Genomic DNA, 23,866 nt, shown 5'->3' with positions numbered 1-23,866 from the left:
AGTGTATCAAATTGAATTGTTTGAACCAAACTTTACTTAGCCCTGAAAGACTAAGCAAGATAATGGAAATGGAAACCCTGAAATATCTCCACTGTACCTCTACAATGGTTGAAATTCTTAAATGGTGTGGAGTTGCCCCACTACAAACAGATACTGGGAAAGGATCACAATATGCCAAGAAGCCACCTAGATAAGATAGAACTCAACACTCCTGCAGCATGCTTATTGGAATTGTTTCAACACTCCAATCCCAAAACTGCCAGCCACAGAGTCACACATCGACCTCTTGTCTTAGCAGAAAGAGTGATAGCAATGAAGAGGGAGGACAAGGGATAGCCCCTCATAAGAAATATGGCTTTACAAAGTTAAGAGGTGGACCAAAGGAGAAAGCATTGCACAGTGGGTTGAGAAAACGAGGAGCACAGAGACACCCAACTGCAGATTTATGGGATGAAATACTGAGTGCATTTGAAACATTTGTAGAATGGGGAGAAGGGGTAGCACAACAAAGATAAAGGGAAGAGGCGAGAAGCATCGTGAAGAGAACAAGGAGTTATGGATGATCTCATCAGAGTTTTGAAAACAGACACCACACTCGAACACAAATGAAAGTTCATTACTGTGAATGTTATTATTTAGCACCTATGACTCGTTATGAGCCATTGATGCACTTTTTACAGCGAGTATCATGAAGTCAATGAAGCGCTTTTTACGGTGAGCATCATGCTACTTCGGAACCAAAGATTAATAAGTAATAGGTTAGTACAATTATTATTATTTTTTTCCTGTACATTAGTTGTGTTCGGATTATGCTCTGGATTTCTTGTGTTTAGTAGAGTCTGGGATAGGGTTTGAATGATAAGAATGGATATGAAAATGGGAAGTAGTGAGTTGTTTTGTGAGTAATAGTCATGTGTGCTTGTTAGTTGGTTGGCATGGTACCGGGAAGGTTAGAGGCTGAGAAGGATGTTTGAGAGTTCATAGTAGTCAGAAGGTTTGGGATGAGTCAGAGGGAGTTGTGATGGGAAGGATAGAAGGTTTTTTTTTCCTATTTTTATGTTCATAATAGCAAAATGCAAATAGTATAAATATACATATTTTTATGTATATATACACATGATTAAACTTATGTGTCTAAATACGCATAAGAATATTGAGGCAACAATATTTACATGGTTTGCGGGCCACATTTAACATGTGGTAAATTTCCTAAGGTTTCAAATAACTGCAACTAACACACATGCACACACACACACACACATACATACATACATACATACATATGCACGCTAACACACACCGAGCACTTATTATAGTTATTAGTAGCAGATGTAACTCACTACATCTTCTTCACCAAACGCCCATCTAAATGGAAAAGCCCATTTCTCCGACATCTCCCTATCACTAATTCCCGCAATATCCCATACGGTCTGAAACTCTCCACCACCTCTCCTTCCTTTCATGGTGAAATAGATATCTCCATCTACAAATCTGGAAACATTCTCATCCAAGCTTCTGAAAACCACCTCCACATCTTTGAACACCACTTTAGTGCTCTATATAAATCCCTCACACATTCCTTAAACCCTTCCCTCTCTCCCCCCTACCCCTAGACCCATCTCCTCCCATCCCCTCCCCGGCAACCCTGTCACTCCTCTCCGATTCACCACAACTCCAAGTTCCTTCATAACCCTTGGTTTCTCCTACCCCCTATCCATTCTCCCTGATTTTCCTTCCTCCTCTCTTACCCCCAATACTGTGACCCTTCCACAACGGCACTCTTACCCCATGCCTCCATCAATACTACTAGCAATGACTCCCCTCACCCCCTAATTCTCCTCACATTATTTTCACCACCTCTTCCACCAATCATGAAGATATAACCCAATCCCTCACACAGTCCTTAAACCCTTCCCTCTCTCCTCCTCTACCCCTAGACCCATCTCCTCCCATCTCCTCCCCGGGCCCCCAGTCAATTCTCTCCGATTCACCCCTACTCCTGGTTCCTTCTTCACCCTTCGTTTCTCCAACCCCCCTATCTCCCCTCCCTGACTTACCTTCCTCCTCTCTTACCCCCAATAATGTTACCCTTTCCCTAACGCACTCTACCCCCCCTGCCTCCAACACTAGTACAAGTACTGACTCCCCTCCCCCTAATTCTCCTCACACTATCTTCCACGCCTCTTCCCCCAATCATTTTATTTATTCCCAATCACTACTTACCACCCCCGCTCTCAACACTATAACCTGTTACGACATCCTTGTCTTCCAGGCTACCAATGTACACGTCTCCCTCCCCTCCTCCTCTACCTATGAATCTCCCTCCCCCCTATGACTCCACTAAACTGTCCAATTGCCCTCACAACCGCTCCCCTATTCTTGCTTCCTCTCTAACCGAGACTTCCTTATGCTCTGCTCCACGCTCCTTCCCTTATAACCACCACCTGAACAATCCCCCTACATCCTCCACCTTCCACATCTCCTTACCGATGCCTCCACCATTTACCCCATTTATCGACCCATTCCAAGAATGCACTTCCTTCTATTCACCTCTCTCCCTCTAATGTCCATATCACTTCTCCCTCTGACTCAATGTTCCCTCTCCCCCCTCGCCTAACCGCCCCCCACACACCCGCAACAGCTCCCAGGTCTCATCCACCGATACCCCCTTCTCACACTCCCCTGCCATCTCTTACAACCCACAATACACCAGATACACCTACCGTCACAGTCCCTCCACCCCATTCACTTAATGCTCTGCCGAACTCGAATTCCTTCCTTATGTCTACCTCCTGTATACCCCCCTCCCCAAAAATGTTACTTCCCCACCTTACAACTCCACCCTCCTCCCCCCCCCAGGTTTCCCCCCCTTCCTCTACACATTATTCCCCTCCCAGACAAGTCTCACTCCACCAACTTCCAAAAAACTAAAGATCCACTTCAATCCTCACTTCTTACACAATCTCTCCTCAATGTTGAACTTCTCTTGTCGTCCCTCGTCTTAGAACTCTCCTCACTCAGAACTAATATCTCACTACTTGCTAAAGCCTACTCCTCTGATCAGGGACACCAATCGATCCCCTCACAATACACCTTATCGTCGCACATCAACACCCCTATTATTTCTCCCACAAACTACAAGCCGAGCGTTTTTACCAACACCAAAACTCTACCCCTCCCCTGTATCTACACAAGTCCATCCATACCCGCTGAACCTGCCTCAATCGTCCCACCCTGTAATGACAACACGACCCCCCCTCCACAGCTCGATACATGCCCATTGACCTTGGGAACTAACTTTCCTATGAACTCCTCTGTCTCTCCCTCACCATCCTCGCCCAATTTCCCCCATATTCGTCAGTCTACTATCCCAGTTCTCTTAGGAATGACACACTCCCCCTTCTCCATGCATCACCCAGACCCCCACAACTACTTAGACCTATCCCCCCTTGTTCCCCCACACAACTGCCTGACCCCACCCCCCTCTGTTGCATGTTGATTAATTGCCGATCCGCCTCTTGCCACGCTACTGAGATTGCGGAAACTATTCTCAGTGAAAACGTTGACATCGCGTTCCTAACTGAAACTTGGCTCAAAGCCCACTCCACTCCCATCCTCCACTTACTCATTCCCCCAGGCTATTCCATCATTAAGAAAGACAGGATAGATAAAATAGGAGGAGGCCTTGCCCTAATCTTTAAAGATGAACTCAACATCTCGCTAGTCCACCTACAAGACCCTTCCACCTTTGAATACCTTTGCGCCAATCTCACTATTCCTGGCTCCCCCCACCATTCGGTTGCACACTATTTATCACCCCCCTGGAAACTGTATCTCCTTTACTGAAGAGATGTCTGATCTTATTATTCAAGCCTCGCTTTCTTGCTCCAATAATCTCTTCCTTGGGGATTACAACATACACTGGAATATAAATGACGACCCAGCTTTCATCCTTTTTAAAGACGCCATGGACATCACTGACCTTACCCAACTCTGCCTGTCCCCTACTCATATCAAAGGTGCCACCCTCGATGCCATTTTGTCTAGCAAAGATCTGGCCTCTCTCTCTAATATCCTTCCCGTTGACTGGTCTGATCACCACCTTATCCTCTTCACCTTGAATAGCTCCATTAATCGCCCCACCCCTACCGCCAATCTACCCATGAAACTCACTCACAACCTTCACCTTATTCCACCCGATGAATTGGAATCCACAATTAAAACTCGCTTACTTCTCCCCCCTCTCACAGCACCAACGACCTAACCAAACATTACAATTCTATTCTTGAAGCCCTCAACCAAATTGCCCCAATCAAACAACAAAAAAAATCCCTCCCAAATCCTGGTTCAATGCCGAACTCAACAATGAAAGACGGGCCCTCAGACAATCAGAACGTGCCTGGAGAAATCATCCCACCCCTAATAATCTAGCGCTCCTGAAACCAATACAAAAAACATATCTTCAATGAGAAAGCCTCCTTTCTCCGGTCACAACTTGACCAGGCTAGAAATCGTCCCAGGGAACTCTTTAACATCGTCAAAGAACAAACTTCCGACCTTGCCGAGGAGGAGCTTAGCACGCATCCAAGATGGTTGCGTGAGCACAGGGCTCCCCGGACCCTCGCCACCCTTCGCAATCTATCCGGAAGTTATCCTGAATTCCTGGACGGATTCTTTGAGATGAACCTCGGCTGACTTCATAACTCTTTTCAGATCTTAAATCGGACTTGGGCAAACGAAACTGCGTCGATCTGAACTTCTTGGGCCCACAGGGTGGCGAGCCGGGGACTGGGCGACTCTTGGATCCAGGACGGAATCGAACAACAACGGCAGTGGGGTCTCCTCAGTTGCCCCATCACCACTTTCGGTTTCATTTCTGGATCCCGACACGGTTTGATTGTGAGACCGTATCCCTCGGCTTGGATCCATTCCAGCCTCCATCTAATGCAACCACTGCCTTGACTCTGAAGCCGTTCGGATCATTTTTTGTACTTTTGTTTTGGCAATACGAGTCAGCTTTTGTGGTCTATTGGTGCTCGGCCTGAAGGCGGCCATTTTCACCAGGTCTCGCGGGCCCCTCTGGGACGCATCTTCCAACATGGCTGGTAAGGGTGACAACATGGCTGGTAAGGGTGACGCTGAGAAGCGGAAGAAAAAGGCACCTCTTCGTTGGGGACTGGTCCAGACAAATGTCATTGATCGCTACACTCAGCCCAAAGGATCCCCTGGACTCTCTAGTCGTACCACAGAAGATGCCAAAGATGACCCATCCGCCCCTGTTGATCTGTCCCTTCAGGACATCATGGGCGCCATCTTCAATATGAGGGAGACCATTGGTCAGCAATATGAGGCACTCGCTTGTAAAATCGACACGGTCGCCATCGATGTCACCCTGATCAGGGCCGACCTGTCCAAGACCAATGAGAAAGTGAAGTCATTGGATCTGAAGACTTCCAGCCTCACGACCGACGTGTCGGAACTTCAGACAGAAGTTGGTAACTTGAAATCTGTCAATGACTTGATGTCCCATCGGCTTGAGAAGTTTGAGAACAGGGCGCGACGCAACAACATTTGTGTCATGGGTGTGGCAGAAAATCCCGAGCCCCACTCGGTAGATCTCCTGGTCGAGGATCTTGTCCTGAAACATCTTTCTCCCTCTGGACTCAGCAAGTTTTTTGCAGTGGAGCGTGCACATCGTGTGCCGGGTGGAAACACGATCGCAATGATGGGCGCTCCTCCGCGGCCCATCATTGCGAAACTTTTCCACTTCAGAGATCGAGATGCGATCTTGCAGGCTTCGAGAGTACATGGCCCGGTAAACTTCGAGAACTCCTCTGTCAACTTCTTCCCGGACTTTACACAACATGTCCAGAGACAACGAATGGCCTTCCAGGGGGTAAAACAACGTCTTCGGGACCTTGGTATGAAGTATGCGATGTTTTTTCCCCACAAGGCTTTGAGTGGAGTATGAGGAGCGTACTTTCTTTTTTGATCGGCCGGACAATGTAAATGACTGCCTGGACACCCTACCTGGCCGAGGTGATCGGACGGAGCACCCAGGCGGTGCCGAAGGTGGTGAGCCTACGCGGAAGTGACTTTTTTGGTCCCTAACCTCCGAACATTAGACTTTTCTCAGCTGGGTTCTATTTCTTTTTCTAATATGTTTCATTGCGGTCCACGTCTGGGTGGCGGGTGGCGACGGGCCTCTTTCCTCCTCCGGGGTCTTTTTGTAGAGTGGGGTTCTTAGGGCGACAGGCACACTGCATGTTGGGGTGGCTTTCTGGTCTATTGCAGGGGTGCAGGGAGGGGGGAGTTGTAACGGGTGTTGGTTGGGGGGTGGGATGGGGTGTTTGGGCGTGTGTTTTTTCTTCTCAAGGCGACAAATTGGTCTTTTCCTTGCTTCAGGTATCCGGCTCTTTGTGGGGTGACCTATGCTTTACTTGTGGGGATGGGGGGTAGTGGGTTGAGGTTGGTATCATGGAACGTCAATGGATTGGGGGATCGTATCAAATGGGGTGTTGTGTTGCAATATTTGCGTCGTTTGTTTTTTGATGTGGTACTCTTGCAGGAAACGCATTTGGTGGGAAATATGTGTCATGCTTTAAACAGGTGGGGTTACCGACTGGTTGCTCACTCGGGGTTCACTACTGGTTCTAGAGGGGTTGGTATCTTGATCCGGTCTTCTCTCCCCATCAAGATAGATAATGTTATCCTTGATGACAGAGGGCGCTACGCCGCTATCACCGGTAGGTGGGAGGGTAAAACTCTTTCCTTGGTTACAGTATACATTCCCCCGGGTCTCCAGACCTCTACTTTCTCTGATGTTGGCCGGATGATGCTGGGCCTCCCTGACAGTCTCCTTCTTGTGGGTGGGGATGTTAATTCTGTGCTTTCAGGCAGTTTGGACCGCCACCCTCCCAGGACGCTTCCCACTTCCCAATCTTGGCTCGGTGGGTTCATTGACACTTTTGGCCTGGTGGACTGCTGGCGGTTATTGCACCCGACGCAATGTCAGTACACCTTTCATTCCAGGGCCCATGGTAGTCTATCCAGGCTCGATTATGTCCTTATGCCCGCGGTCCAGTCTTCCTATGTCAGGGAGATCAGACATTTGGCCCGAGGCATTCCTGATCATTCTCCTTTGTGGCTTAGTTTTGACACGGGGACACGCCGCGGGGCGGATTGCCCCAATCAACCCATGGTATTTGCGTAACCCCAAGACCCATAGTAGCCTGATAAAGTCCCTAGATTCTTACTTGCTGGAAAATGAGGGGTCTGTCTCGTCCTCTGTGTCCCTGTGGGAGGCCTTCAAAACTGTCATTCGTGGCCAGGCTCTATCCTTAATAGCTGAGTCCAGGAGGGCCCGGAATATGGAGGTTGAGAGTCTGGAGGCAGAAATACTTGAGCTGGAGGCCGACCTGGAATTAGGCATCACCCGGGAGAAACTCCACGCCCTTAGTTTGAAGCAATTTGATTATAAATCCAATGTTACGGATGCCGCCAAGACAATGTTCAGGGAACAGCAGGGTAGAGTGTACGATGTTAGTGATAAGGCGGGCAAATTGATTGCATGGCTTGATAGAAAGGAAAGAGCTAATCGTGTGGTTCCCGTGATACAGACTTCGGATGGTGTGTGCGTGACTGACCCTGGCGAGATTGTGGAATGCTTTGCCGACTATTTTTGTGTGGTTTACTCCCTGGTGTCCGACAGAGATGAAGATGACTCTTGTTTACTGCTAAGGGACATTGCTTTGCCTTGTCTGTCTGAGGAGGACCAAGAGCACATGGAGGCCCCGTTGTCGGTTGATGAAATTGCTACCGCGATCCGTTCCCTCCGTTCTGGTAACGCCATGGGCCCTAATGGCCTCCCTGTCGAACTGTATAAACTGCGCCCGGACAAAATTGCGCCCTACCTTCGCGCAATGTTCAGGGAGTCACGTGAGCTTGGCGTCCTCCCTTGTGATCAGCGTTTGGCTACTATAGTTGTGATCCCTAAGGAGGGCAAGCCTCGTGATCGCTGTGCGTCGTATCGGCCTATTTCCCTACTGAATGCCGAGCCTAAGATCCTTGCCAAGGTCCTTGCCAATCGTTTGCTCACTGTAATTTGTGACCTGATCCACCCGGACCAATCCGGTTTCATTACGCACCGAAACACTGCTCTCAACTTGCGGCGTCTACACGGTGTTCTCGCTAGGGCGGAGTCTCTATCGGAACCAGCCATCTTGGCTTCCTTGGACGCCACAATGGCCTTTGATACGATTGAATGGCCATATCTTTGGGCCACTCTGGCGAAGTTTGGTTTCGGTGCAGACTTTATTAGTTGGGTTAGACTTTTGTATTCGGATCCGTTGGCTCAGGTCGTCGTCAATGGCAGTGTCCCCCGGCCCTTTGCTGTCGGGAGGGGTACACGGCAGGGATGCCCGCTGTCCCCCTTGCTCTTTGCTCTTGCTCTCGAACCGCTCGCAGCCTGGCTCCGCTGGGAGCCGTCGATCAAGGGCATTCAGTGGTCCCCCGATTTTGAAGATCATGTTTCGTTGTACGCCGATGATATCCTTTTATACCTTAGCTCCCCTCGTAAATCTCTTAACGTCCTGTTTGATGTTCTTACTTCTTTTGGCAAGAACTCCGGCCTGATCATCAATTGGTCCAAATCGTGTGTGTATGTCATCTCGGGCGGCCTTCCCCCTTTGCCGAGTAGGTTTCCCATTCAAATCTCGCAATTAGGCTTCAAGTACTTGGGAGACTATATATCGTTGAATCCGGTTGCCCGCTACGAGCACAATCTCCTCCCTCCTCTCCGACGACTGAAGGTGGACGTGGCTCGGTGGCGTAAACTGCCGTTGTCGCCACTCGGTCGAGCGGCACTCTTTAAAATGATGTCTCTGCCTCGCTTTCTCTATGCGCTTCAACATTCTTTTGACGCTATTCCGGCGGCGTACTTTCGGGAAGTGGAAGGTTTGCAGAGGAGGCTCGTTTGGGACGGTCGTGCTCGCATCGCCCTTGCGAAACTCACTCTCCCCTGGTATGACGGGGGCATCGCGCTCCCGGACATTAGGAGATATTACTGGGCCTCTCAGTTGTCCGCCATCAACCATGCTATGTATGAACCCGGTCCGGCTCCTGCATTCGAGATGGACAAACATCAGTTGCCTGGCGGTAACTTCAATAGAGCACTCTACTCTCGGACCACGGAGAGGAACCTCACGGGACCCACTAAGGTTGCGGTGCGTGTGTGGAAAGATGCAAATGAGGCTATGGGATGGAATGATCGATTGACGCAAGCGACCCCAGTGTATGCATCGGAACAATTGGGATGCCTCTGGACAACGAAAGGTTTTGAGAACTGGGACATCATTGGTATCAGCAGAGTGGGTGATCTTTGGGTGAAGGGAGCGGTGAAGACCTTTGCGATGATTCAAAGTGAGTACGAGTTGGGGGAACAAGAGTTCTTCAGGTATGTACAGGTTCGCCACGCTTTGCTGTCTGTCTTCACAGCGGGGTGATTCGGTTCCTGAGTCATCTCCACTAGAGGATCGTATACTTGATGGTCATCTGTCCGATAGTACAATCTCCTTGATTTATAAGAAACTAATCAATCGGGCAGACCTTCTTGTGCGTCTCAGAGAGGTCTGGTCTGGAGACGGGTTGGAGTTGGACGACGAGGACGGGCAGGCCGCCTTATCCTCCCCAAAAGAAGTCGCCATCCCGGCCCGTCTCCGTCTAATCCAGCTCAAGATCCTCCACCGTGTATGTGTTACGGTTCCCCGTTTGGTCGCGATGGGTTTTTCCCTGGATGGGTTGTGTAAGCGTGGATGTGGTATGAGTGCTACCTTTCTCCACATCCTCTGGGAGTGCCGGGAGGTGGCGGCGTATTGGCAGCGGGTACATGCGGTCATGGAGTGTGTTACCGGGGTCGCTCTGCTGCCTGAGGCTCGTAGATGTCTGTTGAATGTGTGGGAGCCGAATGATTATAACATTGCCCAGGCCCGGTGGGCGGCTCTGGGGAACATGATTGCAAAAAGAGATATTGCGCAGTTGTGGGGTTCCCCACGGCCCCCCGCTGTGTCGGCATGGAAGGAGAATATGGACTGGTGTATGTTTAGAGAGAAGACTGTGTATCTGACTAGGGGCAAGCCCAGGGCGTGGAGCAAAATCTGGGGTCAGTGGAACGCCTACCGAGGGAACATTTGCACACCTCCCCTCGAAGACACTTTGGACATTCCACCCTCCCCCTGATCCTGAGGTTCCTGGAACGATTTATTCCTTTTCTCCTAATGTCTAACTTCCCCACTGCCTCCCCCTTCCCGATTATTTTTCATGCCCTCCTGATTCGTTATTTTGTACGGTGGGTCCCCCCCATTGGAGCTTGACATTGTCTATAACGTCTCTCGCCTTGAGTCTCTTTCCTTTGTTTTCTTCCTTGTTCTTCTTTTAAAAAATAAAACATTTCTATATCCTGCCTACATCCTGTGTTGCCGAAAAGGTATCCTGTGTTAAGTTGGACCACAGAAGAGCGGTCGCTGCTTTGTGAATTACATAAATTGCCTCACATGTCTTAGCGGCCGGCCCCTGTGGTTGTAGACCCATACTTGTAATGCTATTTTTTTTGCACAATAAAGTTTTTTTTTTAAAAAAAAACTTCCTCTTGCCCTCCTAAAATTTTGGCCTCTGTTGAAAGATGCAAAGAAATTGCCAGCTTCTTTTCGAATAAAGTTAACAAGATCAAACTATCCTTCTCTTCCCCCCTCTCTCACTCCAACATCCCCTTAACGAACACACCCTCCCTAACATTCCTAATACACATCTGTCCTCCTTTCCCCCTCATCACGATCCCTCTCAACCCCTCCCTGGTCTCCCCAGCTTGACTCCACTTCTATGGATCACCTTGCTAAAAACAATGCTTCATGGAGTGAATTTAGTCTAGTATCAGAAAACACTATCATCAACATTATCTCTAAACTCAAACCATCCTCTCACTCCAAAGATCCTCTTCACGCCCACTTGGTTCAAGAACTCAAAAACACCATTGCCCCAATATGGACCAATATCAGCAACTCCTCTCTTTCCACTGGCTGCGTCCCCGCCTCCCTTCAGCTAGGTCAAATCTCCCCCGTTCCTAAAAATACCTCTGCTGACCCTAATGACCTTAACAATTTACGCCCCATCTCTAACCTTCCCTTCCCTTCCCTTCCTCTCCAAAGCCCTTAAAAATGTGTCCTATCACAATTAGATAACCATATCATCTCCTTCAATCTCCTTGACGCCTTCCAATCTGGTTTTCGAAAGGGATGCAGTACCGAAATTGCTATGCTCAATATTACAGAGGACATTCATTGCTCTCTAGACAAAGAAGAATCCTCAATACATATCCTCCTTGACCTCTCGGCTGCATTTGACACTGTCCACCATCCCACCCTTCTTAACACTCTCAAAGATCGCTTTGGTTTTGAAAGCACTGTATTCAAATGGTTCTCCTCGTTCCTTCAAAATAGATCTCAACAAATTAAACTTAGTCACTGCCTCTCTAAACCCCAACCTGTCTCACTTGGTGTCCCACAAGGTTCTATCCTCTCCTCAACCCTGTTCTACCTTTTCATGGAACCACTCACCCTCATTCTCAAACAAGCTAAAATCAGCTACCACCTCTACGCCGATGATACTCAACTATACTACAAGATCAAATCCCACAACAACACCCTTCACCTCAACCATACCCTGAATAGAGTCCAATCCTGGTTCCATCTTAATCATCTCAAACTGAATACTAAAAAAAAAATGAAATCATCATTTTCTCCCCCAAAAACAATTCCCTTCCCATTCAACTCTGGATCAATGACATCAAAGCTCATAACTGCTCCCTCTCCACCTCTAATTCTGTCAAATTCCTAGGCATCAGCATCAATCAGAATCTTACCCTCATCCCCCACAATAAAAATGCAGCCAAAAGTGCTCTTTTCACCCTACACCACCTCAAAAAATGTAAACCTTTTATTCCAGCTGATGATTTTAAAATCGTTGTCCAATCACTTGTCCTTTCCAGGATTGACTATGGTAACGCCACACTTGCTGGCACTCCTAAAATCCATCTGGCTCCGATCAAATCTGTTCTCAACCTAGCTGCAAGACTTATTTCTTACTGTAAAAGATTTGATCACATCTCCCCAGTCCTTAAAAATCTCAACTGGCTCCCAATAAAAGGCCGATCCATCTACAAGATTGCCTGCATTACTCACCAAGTGCTTCACCAAAACACTCCCTCTTACCTTTCCATCAAATTACAAAAAGCAGGGTGCTCCAGGTCCCTGAGAAGCACTAACTCACTTGTCCTGATCCCTCCAAGACTCAAATGCAAAAAGACCCAATCCCGTGCATTCTCTGGTTATGCTCCTTCGATTTGGAACTCTCTCCCCAAAGATCTTCGCTGCAACCCCTCTTACCCTTCAAAAAAAGACTAAAAACACTTCTTCTCAAAAAATATTGGGGTACCTAATGTTACCGATCTCGACTCTGCTCACTCTTTTTTTCCCTTTCTTGTTTCACTCCTATACCCATCCCTCTCCCTCTCCTCTTATTCTCCCTCCCCCTCTCTACACGCCCATCTCTCTATTAAATTTCAACATTCAACGTTCCCTTAGTGAGCTCTCGGTTTCTTTCTCCTCATCGCTCCTTTGAATGCTAGGTTTAATCCCAGGTGAATATTATGCACATTATTATTCTTATTCAGATATGTTGACCTACTTTGTAAAGCGCTCTGATACTCTTAGGTCCAGCAGCTCTGCTCTATATAAAACCTTTTAAATAAATACATAAATAAAAAGGTTAAAATAACAATATAGTTAGGTGAATGTCAGTGACAACATTGACATTTTGAACTAAACCACAGAAGCTCACCGGTTATAGTTAGCAGAGGTAACTATAACTTGTGACCCGCCATGCGCTGCTTTTGACCTCACATATTACATCACTCATACCATGTTTTATAACATAATTCATGACATGACCGATATCTCAAATGACATCACTGATGACATCACAGGGGACATCACTGATGACACCATCCAAGCTTCTTTTGCAAACATCTCTCTATAAACTGGTATGGCATTAGAGGCATTAGAATAATATGAACCATAATTAATGCCATCGAGGATACAACTCCCTTTGATGTGACAAGCATGGGCTGTGTGCATGCTTGACTCTGTACCATGCACTTCACCAGTAGCCTACATTACATAAACAATTAACCACAGATATATGGGAAACCCTTATTGGACACAGTGTTCAATCTGTATTCAAGTGATCAGAGAAAAAACATACACCTTTCTGCCAAATGTGGTGTCATTGTGTCCAGCTGTTCGGGCTGTAGGTTCATCCTACTGGAATTAAGATGGGAAAACACTTTATTAGCCCCCTTTTCCTTGGCTCCCGCTTGACGGATCACCCCAAAACTTGCCTTGCAGAACAAGGCTTATAATGACAATAGAGTTGGACAATTTTGTGAAGATTCGTCAACCGGTGGCAAAGATATAGGCAAGTAAAAAACGCTTTTCCTATGGAAACCAGGTCCTAACTATAACTACCTACTGGTGACCACCAGTAAAATAAATGTACATACACTCTTCCTTAGAGTTCCCTTCGCTGGCTGGCTGGCTGGCTGGCTGGCTGGCTGACACACACACACTTGACGGACAGACTGCAGAACAATGTCATACATTCACCCCAGTACAGAGATTTGGGCCTAAATCCATCGTTTTTTCGCTCACCATGCCATTCCACTTTGAACCCAGCCATATGCAATCAGTCTTGACCCTGTGCCCAAAGGGAACAGTCCAGCCCGAACTGCCAGGCCAGATCCTCCCTGGACTGGAAAAAAGCATCCTAGGACCGGCAAGAGGGGCACCGGACAGAGCTCTTAGACAGATCTCTTAGGCTTTGGGATACTTTTATTGGAAATATCAGCTCAGTCTTGCCCTTCCGCAGCTCATCTTTCACCACTGACTCGAAGAATTTAACTGGCCCTCTTACCATAAGGAAGATTCACATAAAAGTAACTGGTTATCGTACTTGTCGAGGATCCATGCGGTCGCATCGAGATCAGCTGGCAGCATCCTCTCACCATTTCCCTGTTTTGGCCCCTTATTGGAGCACTCCTCAAGGGAGATCATAGCGCATGAGGAGAGATCTCCCAGTGAGCGACGTAGAGAGTGCAGCGACCTAGAGAGTGCCATTGAGCGGAGGCCACCTGGCAGTCCACAAGGGTGAAGCTCACCAGGGTCTGCCGTGGCATGCATGGAGTGCCTGCTGCTGCTGGGATCCCCTTGGCTCCTCTCCCCATATTTGGACTGCTACGAGACAGAAAACTTGACTGGTCTGCATGGTGAATGGCACAGCATGGATGTCCTGGGTGGCGCTAACAGGACCCTGGATATTGCCATTTGTTTTGTGAGAATGACCCACTCAGCATTGGACACTGAAGGTGAAAAACTCTGGGGACATTTTCGGGCTTTTCCTTTGCCCAGCACACAATCATTTCTCCCTGTTGACCAAAATGGCCGACGCCAAAACTAACAAGAACAGAAAGAGGACTATACACACAATGGGGAGTGGCCCTCTTTGAATGGTGTTCCTTGGCTTGCCCCACCAACTTAAACTGAGAGAACAAATGTAATAGAAAGAAGCCATCTTCGATTGGTGAACCCTCGCTCACCCTGGGTCTGGGTCTGGGTCTGGGAAAGGTCTGTGTTCCCTCAGAGGGTCCGGTACAATAATTTGCTTGCCCGGAATTGCCCTGATGGTTGAAGCTGGATCACAGCAGCAAGCTGATGATCGTACTGTTGTTGGAACTCTCGAGTCCCTGGTCCATGGGGACTTCTCCTAGTGAGAAACGTAGGTCATATATAATTTGGCTTTTAAAAGTCGCGAATACGGTTTCTCAAGACATGTCCTCTCTTCAACTCTGGTGATTGATCAGGGCTGTCATCTTTTGTCTGCCGGTGATTCTATACTGAACTCCCTGAGCCCATGTTGCCACTCTCTTCTCAGCATGCATAGGTAGTGACATAGGACTCTCATCCTGGCTTGACCATAAAAACATAACAAGCATTTACAATGCAATAGGTCTCGCATTGACGCGAGTTTGAGCTATTGGCATTGCAAATAATGCCTTTTATTCTTGCTTTTTTTAAAAAACATAAATAAAAGGCATTTTATGGCAATAGCTTAAACTCGCCTAACTGCAATACCTATTGAGCAGATTTTGTTATCAGTAGAAGTGATAAGGAAACATATAGGCCTTACGCTTTAGCAGATTTGTGCCCAGGACACGCAGCATTAGGCTGGAGCCAGGAGAATTGGTTTTAGTATTTATGCATGTACTTTTCCCGACGTGCCGTAAACTGTTGTGATCATATCTGCCTGGTCTCATGCTTATTCATGTTGTACTTCAATAATACGGCTGACCGGGGACATTTCGTTGAGTATGCACTTACATTGTATGAGGAGGCTTGTAAGTAACTTGCTGTACACTACCTTGGAGAGGGTTGTGCTGTGGTTTTTATTTATAATTCTCGCATTTTTAACTTTGCAAGTTTAGAGTTGTTGATTTGTAAATATGTATTCTATGTATACCGCTTTTATGGTCCTAGTGACCAAACAAAAGTGTTTGACTGACAATAATAGCACCGATAATAATAGCACCGATATGCAGTTATAGATCATGTATATTAAACAGAATTTATATACATTTTTTCAACACATTTATTTTGTTCAATGTATTTTTAAATACCACTGAACATCATGCAAGAACTCCAAGCACTAAGAAAATTAAACAAACTACTATTAACAGGTTTGTTCTAACTTCATACAAACTTCTTTCAAAAGCAAAATGCTTCTGTTGTAGGTAGCCCTGTCTCTGCCTATTAATCGCCTGTGGATGGAATCTTATGCTGTCAATTACCGTAGTGCAGGGCACCCTGTAGTCTACTTGGGAATGGAATGGCAGAGACACCGTTTTCTTCCCTGCTGAGATGTCACACCTGTCCCATAGACATTCTAAGCACTCCACATCAGTGGTCATTATGGTTACGCTGAAACAATTAAACAAAGGGTGCACCTGTCACGGAAAAGGTGAGAATGAAAAGACTTGTCTCCGAAAACAATAAAAACAAGCACTGTACCAGGCTTCCAAGGGTTGCAAAAACCACAGCGAAGGAAGGAGGGGGTAGGGGGAGATTCTAGCAGGAAGAATGTTTCGTTCTAAATATAAAGAGAACTTTTTGACCATTTGGTATTAAATTGGTCCCGCTCTGTTTTACCCAGGCACTCCTCGCCAGTGGCGTGTGTGTCCTTTTTGAAAACTGTGGTAACTTCAAAGAAATCAAGCAACTTTACTGTAGGTTTGGCAACTTTACAGGCGTTTCTCGATACATTTGTAAACTCGGTTTTGTTTTTGTGTTGTTAGTTGAAACGGGGGCTCTGTTAGTCTCAACAGTTGCAGGGAATGACACTGGGTCCAGGTCCTCTCACCCCAGCCGCACTTACCTGCGAGCCCTGGTAGCGTTTGAGTCACTCTTCGCACACCGCCTTCTTGCAGCAGGGCAGGGGCTTCAGCAGCCGCATCTCCAGGCAGGCCCGGCAGCAGGCAAGCACCAGCCATCCCAGCCCCGGCTCCGGGTAGAGGGGAGTCCCCGACTCCAGCAGACCAGGGAAGAAGGGTTCGTCAGCGGCAGCGGCTCTGGGCTATCCTGGTGCCCGGGGAGGTCATTCTCTGTGCAGTAAACGCTGCACTGCACCAGTCTTTTGGGCTCGGGGGCGGCGGCTGCTCCTCTGCAGTCTCCGGCGATGGTGGGAAGGGTCTGGGGCACCCTGCTGCGTGGGCCCTTCAGGCTCCCCCTGCCCTTCCTCCAGCGCTTCCACCGCCTCCACTGCTGCTCGTCGTGGTGCCTCCGCCGACGCTCGGGCCCCAACTCCCCACTGCCCTGCTCCTCTTCACCGCAGGTCTCCGAGGAGGGGATCTCCGCCGCTCCTTCCTCCTCTCCAACGGACTCCTCCTCCCCCTGGGGAGCCTCACCGCCAGTGCCCACCATCCTCAGAGCCGGTTTTGAGTCTTCCATGGCCGGGGGTCTCCTCTGCCACCCCACATGCAAGCTCTGCTTGCAGTCACCGCCACGCTTCCGGGGCCACCCTTGCCCTGTCCACGACCTCAAGGGCACCCTGAGAGTCCCTGTCCGGGCTGCACTTTCTGGCCCGTGCCTCTGTTGTGTTGTTGGATTGCGTTTTAGTTCTGGTCCGCGCTTCGTTCGTTTCACTCCGAGACGGGCTGCAGGGATTGACTTTGTTGATATTTATTTTTCTTCTACCTCTAAAGGAGTGTAGAAGCCAGCCAGGAGCTGCAGCAGAACAGAGAGGGCAAATCGGCTCACTTTTCAACTACTGTAGCAAAGAAACCTGAGTCGTGACTGACCCAAAACAAGCACAAAATCACCATTGTGGGCGGAACCAGGAAGTCAGGCATCCTTGCCCGTGACATGGGTGGAGCCTGTGCCGAGGCCGGAAGAGGCCTTTGTTGCACGTTGATGCAGGGCTCCCATGAGGAAGGGAGAGCCCCGCGGTAGCGGTGGAAATGCAGAGAAGTCCCGGGTCCCAGGAGGGGGCCCGGGTGAAGTGGAGAGGCGGGGTGTGTTTCGCCGTCGCGTTTCCCAGCAGCCCGGTGAGTGGGGCGCGTCAGTGCGCTGACACGTCTTGGGCATGGAAAGTGAAGTGCCTTGCCTCTGAAGGAGGACAGGAGACGCGCACGGCGGCACAACCTGATCCAATTCCGGCATGCTGCGCGTTCCCATCTCCTTGGAAGCAGAGCCGGTGACTATAGGTCTCGCAGGCGAGACAGCGCTTTCGGGCTTTAATCGCCAGGTGCGAGACCTAAAAAGGACTGCACTCCTTACTAATCCCTTAGGGTCCTAAATCTACCCTCTTCCTCTTCACCCTAGCTCCTCCCTGCCAAGTGACCTCGCCATGGAATCATCACATATCAATATACTGAACCACCTACTATCCCCTGTGGGGAACAACTCATTCAAAATCACTGATATGCCAAACTTAACCAGAAACGCTGCAAAATGTTTCAAACACAAAACGCTCAAACTAAAGAAAGAAACACTCTTCCTAGATTCCTATTCCTGGTGTAAAAAGGGCTCAATAATCAACAATCTAATATTTTTCACCAATCGTCGTGCTCAATAGAAGAGAGCCACATCCTTCATACTTGAGATCATCTCCACCAAGAAGATGTGCATGGCCTCAAACTTGCTATTGCACCCATAACCGTGTACAATGCTGAAACCAACATAACTATTTACAACATCAGCACTGTTCTCATCCAATCATCTAATGGCAAACTGGAGCTCCTTGACGCTCTCTTCTCCTACATTAAAGAGAAGATAGACAACAACATAACCTCCCCATGTAGCGACAGAGATCCCCATATCCCATCCAATCCTTCCCTCACCTTCCCTACCAATCTCCTATGCCCTCTACCCTCTCTCCCATGACTTCATTACAACCCAGTCTGCTCTTGCCCATCCTCCCCTCGAAAGAGGCGACCAACCCTGGTCGCCAAATCACCACAGCTCAAAATAATACCTCCCCACCAGAGAAGGACGACCCCTCCACATCTACTATCTCCTAGGTCTCGGCCTAGCGTACACGGCGCAGCAGTGTCGCACAGCCGAGAATTTACGTTTCCTAGAGTGGGGCTTGAACCCGCCACTCTTCTCCATTGGCTGGCTTCCTAAACAGAGGCCAGCCATTGGAGGAGAGGGGCGTCACTCCGTTCAAGCCCCGTCTTTTTCTGATTGGGGGGCATGTTTTTTCGTTTCTTTCTGTGACGTCATCATGAAAAAACACGCCCCAGTTTGAAAAGGACGGGGGCTCGGCGGACCCAACCATGTCTTGTTGTATGAAGCGGCCTGGTTCTAGCTGCGCTTCTTTGAGAAGTGCTACCAGCGTTGTTGGGTAAAAACAGCGGCTGAGTGGCCTTTCGATGCCCCATTCGCTGTAGAAAGAGGGAAGTTTGCCCCAATGTCCCGCAGAACATTGCAGTCCGTCTCTTGCTGTGCTCACAAGGCATCCGGACAAGTGCGCCCAAGGGCAGGGGGAGTTTTGCCGGGAATCTCTCAAAAATCTGAGATTTGCCTTCATACTAAAAGCCAGGTTCCCATGTCTGGACACATCTCCCCGATAGTACCGGGCCATACCATGAAACCTCACGAGTCACGTATCCTGCTGCCTCTGTCCGCGGTGCCCTGATGCCCCCGGAAGCAGCGGAGACATCCGGTTCCACGCTTCCGGTCAGAGATCGTCATTTCTGCTGGGTTCGGTTTAGATTCTCCGATGCTGCCTGCAGGTGGCCAGTATAACCGTCCTCGGCGGAGTGGGAGGGGTGTATACCCGAAGGCCCCGCCCTAGGCAGGGCCTGGCAGTGCCAGGTGCTGGGCCAGAAGAGAGCTCTGCTGCAAGGAGGGACACTCACAGCCCACCATCTCTTTTTAAATCCCCGTGCATAGATCCTGCCGCCCACGAGCTCCACAGCGCGAATCCAGCATAGAACTGAGCGCTTCAAAGCCATTCATTCTTCTAAGATAACTGTAGAGCCTCCTCGCCTCGAGGTCATTCTAGTGAGGTAGAGCGGTGTAGTTCATTCAAGAGAAAGGACGAGGTTCATCATTTCTTGGAAGGATTAAGAACCCCCCATGCCCGCAAAATCATTGAGCTATACTGAACTCAGCTGCTGCAGCCACCCCAACCCCACCCGTGAGAGGTGTCAATGCTGAAAGTAAGGAGGTTCGGACTGCACTAGGAGAGTATAGGCGAGGGGATGCATTGGTGTGCAGTAGGTGAAGGTGGGAGAGGGTGCATTGGATGTGCACAGTTGAGTGTGAGAGGTGCATTGGGTATGAGCTAGGTGAGTTTCCGAGGGTGCGTTGGGTGTGCACTAGGTAAGTGTGCGAGGGGGTGCATTGTGTGTGAATTAGGTGAGTATGTGTGAGAGGATGCATTGTGTGTGCACTAAGTGAGTGTACGAGAGGGTGCATTGGCTCTGCACTAGGTGAGTGTGCATTGGGTGTGCACTTGGTGAGTGTGCAAGAGGGTGCATTGGCTCTACACTAGGTGAGTGTGCAAGAGGGTGCATTGGGTGTGCACTTGGTGAGTGTGCAAGAGGGTGCATTGGGTTTGTCGTTTCAAAGAAAGCGTGGAGTTCGAGCTGTATTAAGTGCACATAAAGGGGACAATTGAGTGCACTCCAAGGGCCATGTCTGAGTGACCCACCCAGTCCAGATGTTGTTCTTTTTCCCCCTGTAGTTTTAATGCCATTACTAATTCCCTAATATATATAAGAGAGAGAGAGAGAGAGATTGTCATCCCAGTTTTTCGTGTGTGTGTGTGTGTGTGTGTGTGTGTGTGTGTGTGTGTGTGTGTGTGTGTGTGTGTGTGTGTGTGTGTGTGTGTGTGTGTGTGTGTGTGTGTGTGTGTGTGTGTGTGTGTGTGTGTGTGTGTGTGTGTGTGTGTGTGTGTGTGTGTGTGTGTGTGTGTGTGTGTGTGTGTGTGTGTGTGTGTGTGTGTGTGTGTGTGTGTGTGTGTGTGTGTGTGTGTGTGTGTGTGTGTGTGTGTGTGTGTGTGTGTGTGTGTGTGTGTGTGTGTGTGTGTGTGTGTGTGTGTGTGTGTGTGTGTGTGTGTGTGTGTGTGTGTGTGTGTGTGTGTGCAAATGCAATAGGTCTCGCATTTGCGAGCGATTAGGCTATTGGCATTGTAAATGCCTTTGCAGACCAAGAAGCGCAGATTCATGAAGCTGAGGTGGAGACGCAGGATTCTGACTTGGTGGGCATGGCTAAATGGGCGCACCAGAAAAGTGGACATTTGGGCGAGCGAGCCGCTAGCAGGTGGCCTGAAAGTAGAGGGATGTATATTCCCCTAGATTTGATTAAGACTGCAATCATTCACTGTCCTGTTTGTCAGCATACTCAGCACAGACCAGTTCCACAGGTAGTGAGAGGCCAGTTAGGCAGAGGGAAGTTACCAGGGCAAATATGGCAAATTGATTTCATCGGGCCGATGCCAATGAGTCGAGGATGTCAGTATGCATGCACGGTGGTGGATACCTACTCTGGCTATCTCATCGCCTTTCCATGCAAGAGAGCAACCCAGTCGAACCCTCAGAAAACATTGAATTTGTTGATCTTGTATTACAGAATTCCATTGCAGGTCCAAAGTGCCAATGGGTCACACTTTAAAGGAATGATGGTGCAGGATTGTTGTGTGCAGCAGAACATTGAGTGGATCCATCACATACCCTATTACCCACAGGCAGCAGGTTTGATGGAGAGAATGAATGGTTTGCTGAAAGAGCAGTTGGAAAAGTTGTCTGATGGGTCATTAAAGCAGTGGAGGGATCACTTGTCTGATGCATTGCAGATTTTGAACAACCGACCCCTTGCTGATGCAGAGACTCCTTTGATGCGCATGTTGACCCCAGCTTTGCAGATTAAGCCCCATGTGGCCACAAACACGATTCTGTATTGGGAGACAGCTCCGGGAGCTTTGGCTCCATATCGTGCCACACCAGAGGCTGCCGATCTTGATTTACATGCCTTGAAACTCTATCTATTGCAACCACGAGACATTACCTTGATTGAGACAGGAATTCCCCCAGAGCATTTCGGGCTAATCGCCCCTCGATCTGGGCTTGCCCTTAAAGGCATCCAGGTTTTAGGAGGGGTGGTAGATGCCGATTACAAGGGGGAGATCAAGGTTATCCTATTGAACAGTGGAAACAATGATCTGATTGTGCAACCCGGTGACCATGATGCCCAAATGGTCATCATGCCCGATTATGGAGGAAATGTCATGAAGGGGACGGCCCCAGCCCTTCTAACTGTGCGAGGAAAGGGCGGGTTCAAGATCGACTGACAAGAACCCAGGGGCAAAGTTGTGGGTGGAGTCCCCAAACAAACCTCCTTAACCTGCAGACTTGATCGCTATGGGCAACGATAATATCCTAGTCATCATGAAATCCCCGGACAGGAAAAGTGGGAAAATGTACCTGCTGAAAAATGTTATTTGCGAGAGTGATTATACCAGTTTGTTTTCCGTTTCTAGATCACAGTATGGCTTGCCGCTGCGACCCTTGCGCTGTGTGGTCGCCCAGGGATGCCGAAGGGGATCAACTGCCCGAGTCGGATGACAGCATTGTTGCAGCAACCGGATAACATCTGGACCTACTTGGCCGGGTGCTGAACACTTCCCACTTCTGTATGAGAAACCTTCAGAGTACAGCTGATATGATATAAACGTGTCTTGTACCGTACCTACCCCTGCACATGTGCTTCTGCAAATCTTCAACCAAACTAACTTTGATGGGGTAGTGGAGGAAATTGATGTTCGAACACATCTGAGTCCTTATGAGTACTGTCGCTTTTGTCCGGAGGTTACAGATAGCCTCTGGAGGAACATGACGAGTATTGTTACTTACAATATCTCTACTGGAGATGTTTGCTATCAACTAACTTGTGACCCTGCCAAGATTGGCAAGTGTGGCCAATTGAAGTTAGAGAAAAGCAAACAATTGACCACTGATCAACAAACATTGTCAGTCACGACATGACAACTTTTGTAGTAATGTTACCAATTATATGGTCTGTAATCACACAGTATTAGCCGCTAGCCATGTTAACCATGTGAAATTACCTATAGGATGGTTGTTCTCGTGTGGTAATATTTCATACACTTACATACCAGCTAACATAACTGGAGGACCTGGTGCCTTATCACGATTAAGTCTTATGCTTTTTCCCATGCATTCTGTTACACGTATTCGCTCTTCTAGAGCCACTATTCAATTACCTGAGGATTGTGACTCAGATATTGATTTGCTTCCTAGAACAGAATATACTAGTTTGGCTCTTTCCATTGTAGGAGTGCAAGGACTGTCCGTTTATAATGCCAGAACAATTGCCTGTTTAATTATGAAGAATCTCAATCATACTTCTGCCGCTTTAGCGGAATTATTATTAGATGTTCAAGGAACAAAAAAAGCTGTTTTGCAAAATAGGGCAGCTGTGGACTATTTGTTGCTAAAATATAACCACAGTTGCGAAGACTTTGATGGGCTCTGTTGTTTCAATCTATCTGACCATTCTACGTCTATCCATGCACATATTAATGCTTAAAAGATTTAGTGAAAGGGGTTACCCAAGACGTTGGCCAAGGATGGTGGGATTGGTTGGTTGGGTGGCTGCCTAATTTTGGACAGCTTCGGTATATCTTGGGTGTTCTTATAATCATTATTTGCGTTTTATCTCATTATGTTGTTGCATTCAATGCATTCCTAATCTTCTCTCCCTTTTTCGTCCCAGATCCATGGTATTTAGGCCAACGGGGTATGATGGGTGAATCGAAGGTCAAGGGGTGGAATGTACTGCATTTGCCATTTCTTGTAGGTATCAAGGACCCCCTGATATGGATAAGACTCCTGGGTCAGGGACAACAATTTTTATGTAAAGGCATACACCCAGGCAGACTTTAAGTACAAGAGCTGGGTATTTAAGGAGACATATTTATATACACACAAAATATGATAAAAAATTAATGCAATGGACTGGAATGACATCAAAAGAGATAATTTTTAATATAAATATAAAAGATGAAATAGATACATATAATTGACAGATTACATAGTAAAAAAGATTATTTTCTTAAGATTTATGTGGCTTTTTTCAAATATATTAAAAAAACATCACGATATGTATAAAAAAAGACTTTTTCTTTCAATTATATTCTCTGGTTATGGAGAATAGGGCTGTGTGTCAACGCGTTTCGA

General features: G+C 48.0%; 1 protein-coding gene and 1 pseudogene across 1 annotated transcript in view; one reads left to right on the top strand and one right to left on the bottom strand.

Moving 5' to 3' along the window:
* The window catches only part of LOC147703774 (polymerase delta-interacting protein 2-like), a 216,114-nt gene that overhangs the window by 183,853 nt on the left and 8,395 nt on the right, over nucleotides 1-23,866 (bottom strand). The gene's annotated exons all lie outside the window — the stretch shown is intronic.
* LOC147703775 (uncharacterized) lies at nucleotides 21,376-23,289 on the top strand (annotated as a pseudogene).

The sequence above is a fragment of the Lissotriton vulgaris genome, chromosome 7 (assembly GCF_964263255.1).
Source record: "Lissotriton vulgaris chromosome 7, aLisVul1.2, whole genome shotgun sequence".
In the NCBI taxonomy this organism is placed as follows: domain Eukaryota; kingdom Metazoa; phylum Chordata; class Amphibia; order Caudata; family Salamandridae; genus Lissotriton; species Lissotriton vulgaris.
This window is presented reverse-complemented; position numbering and strand designations above follow the sequence as displayed.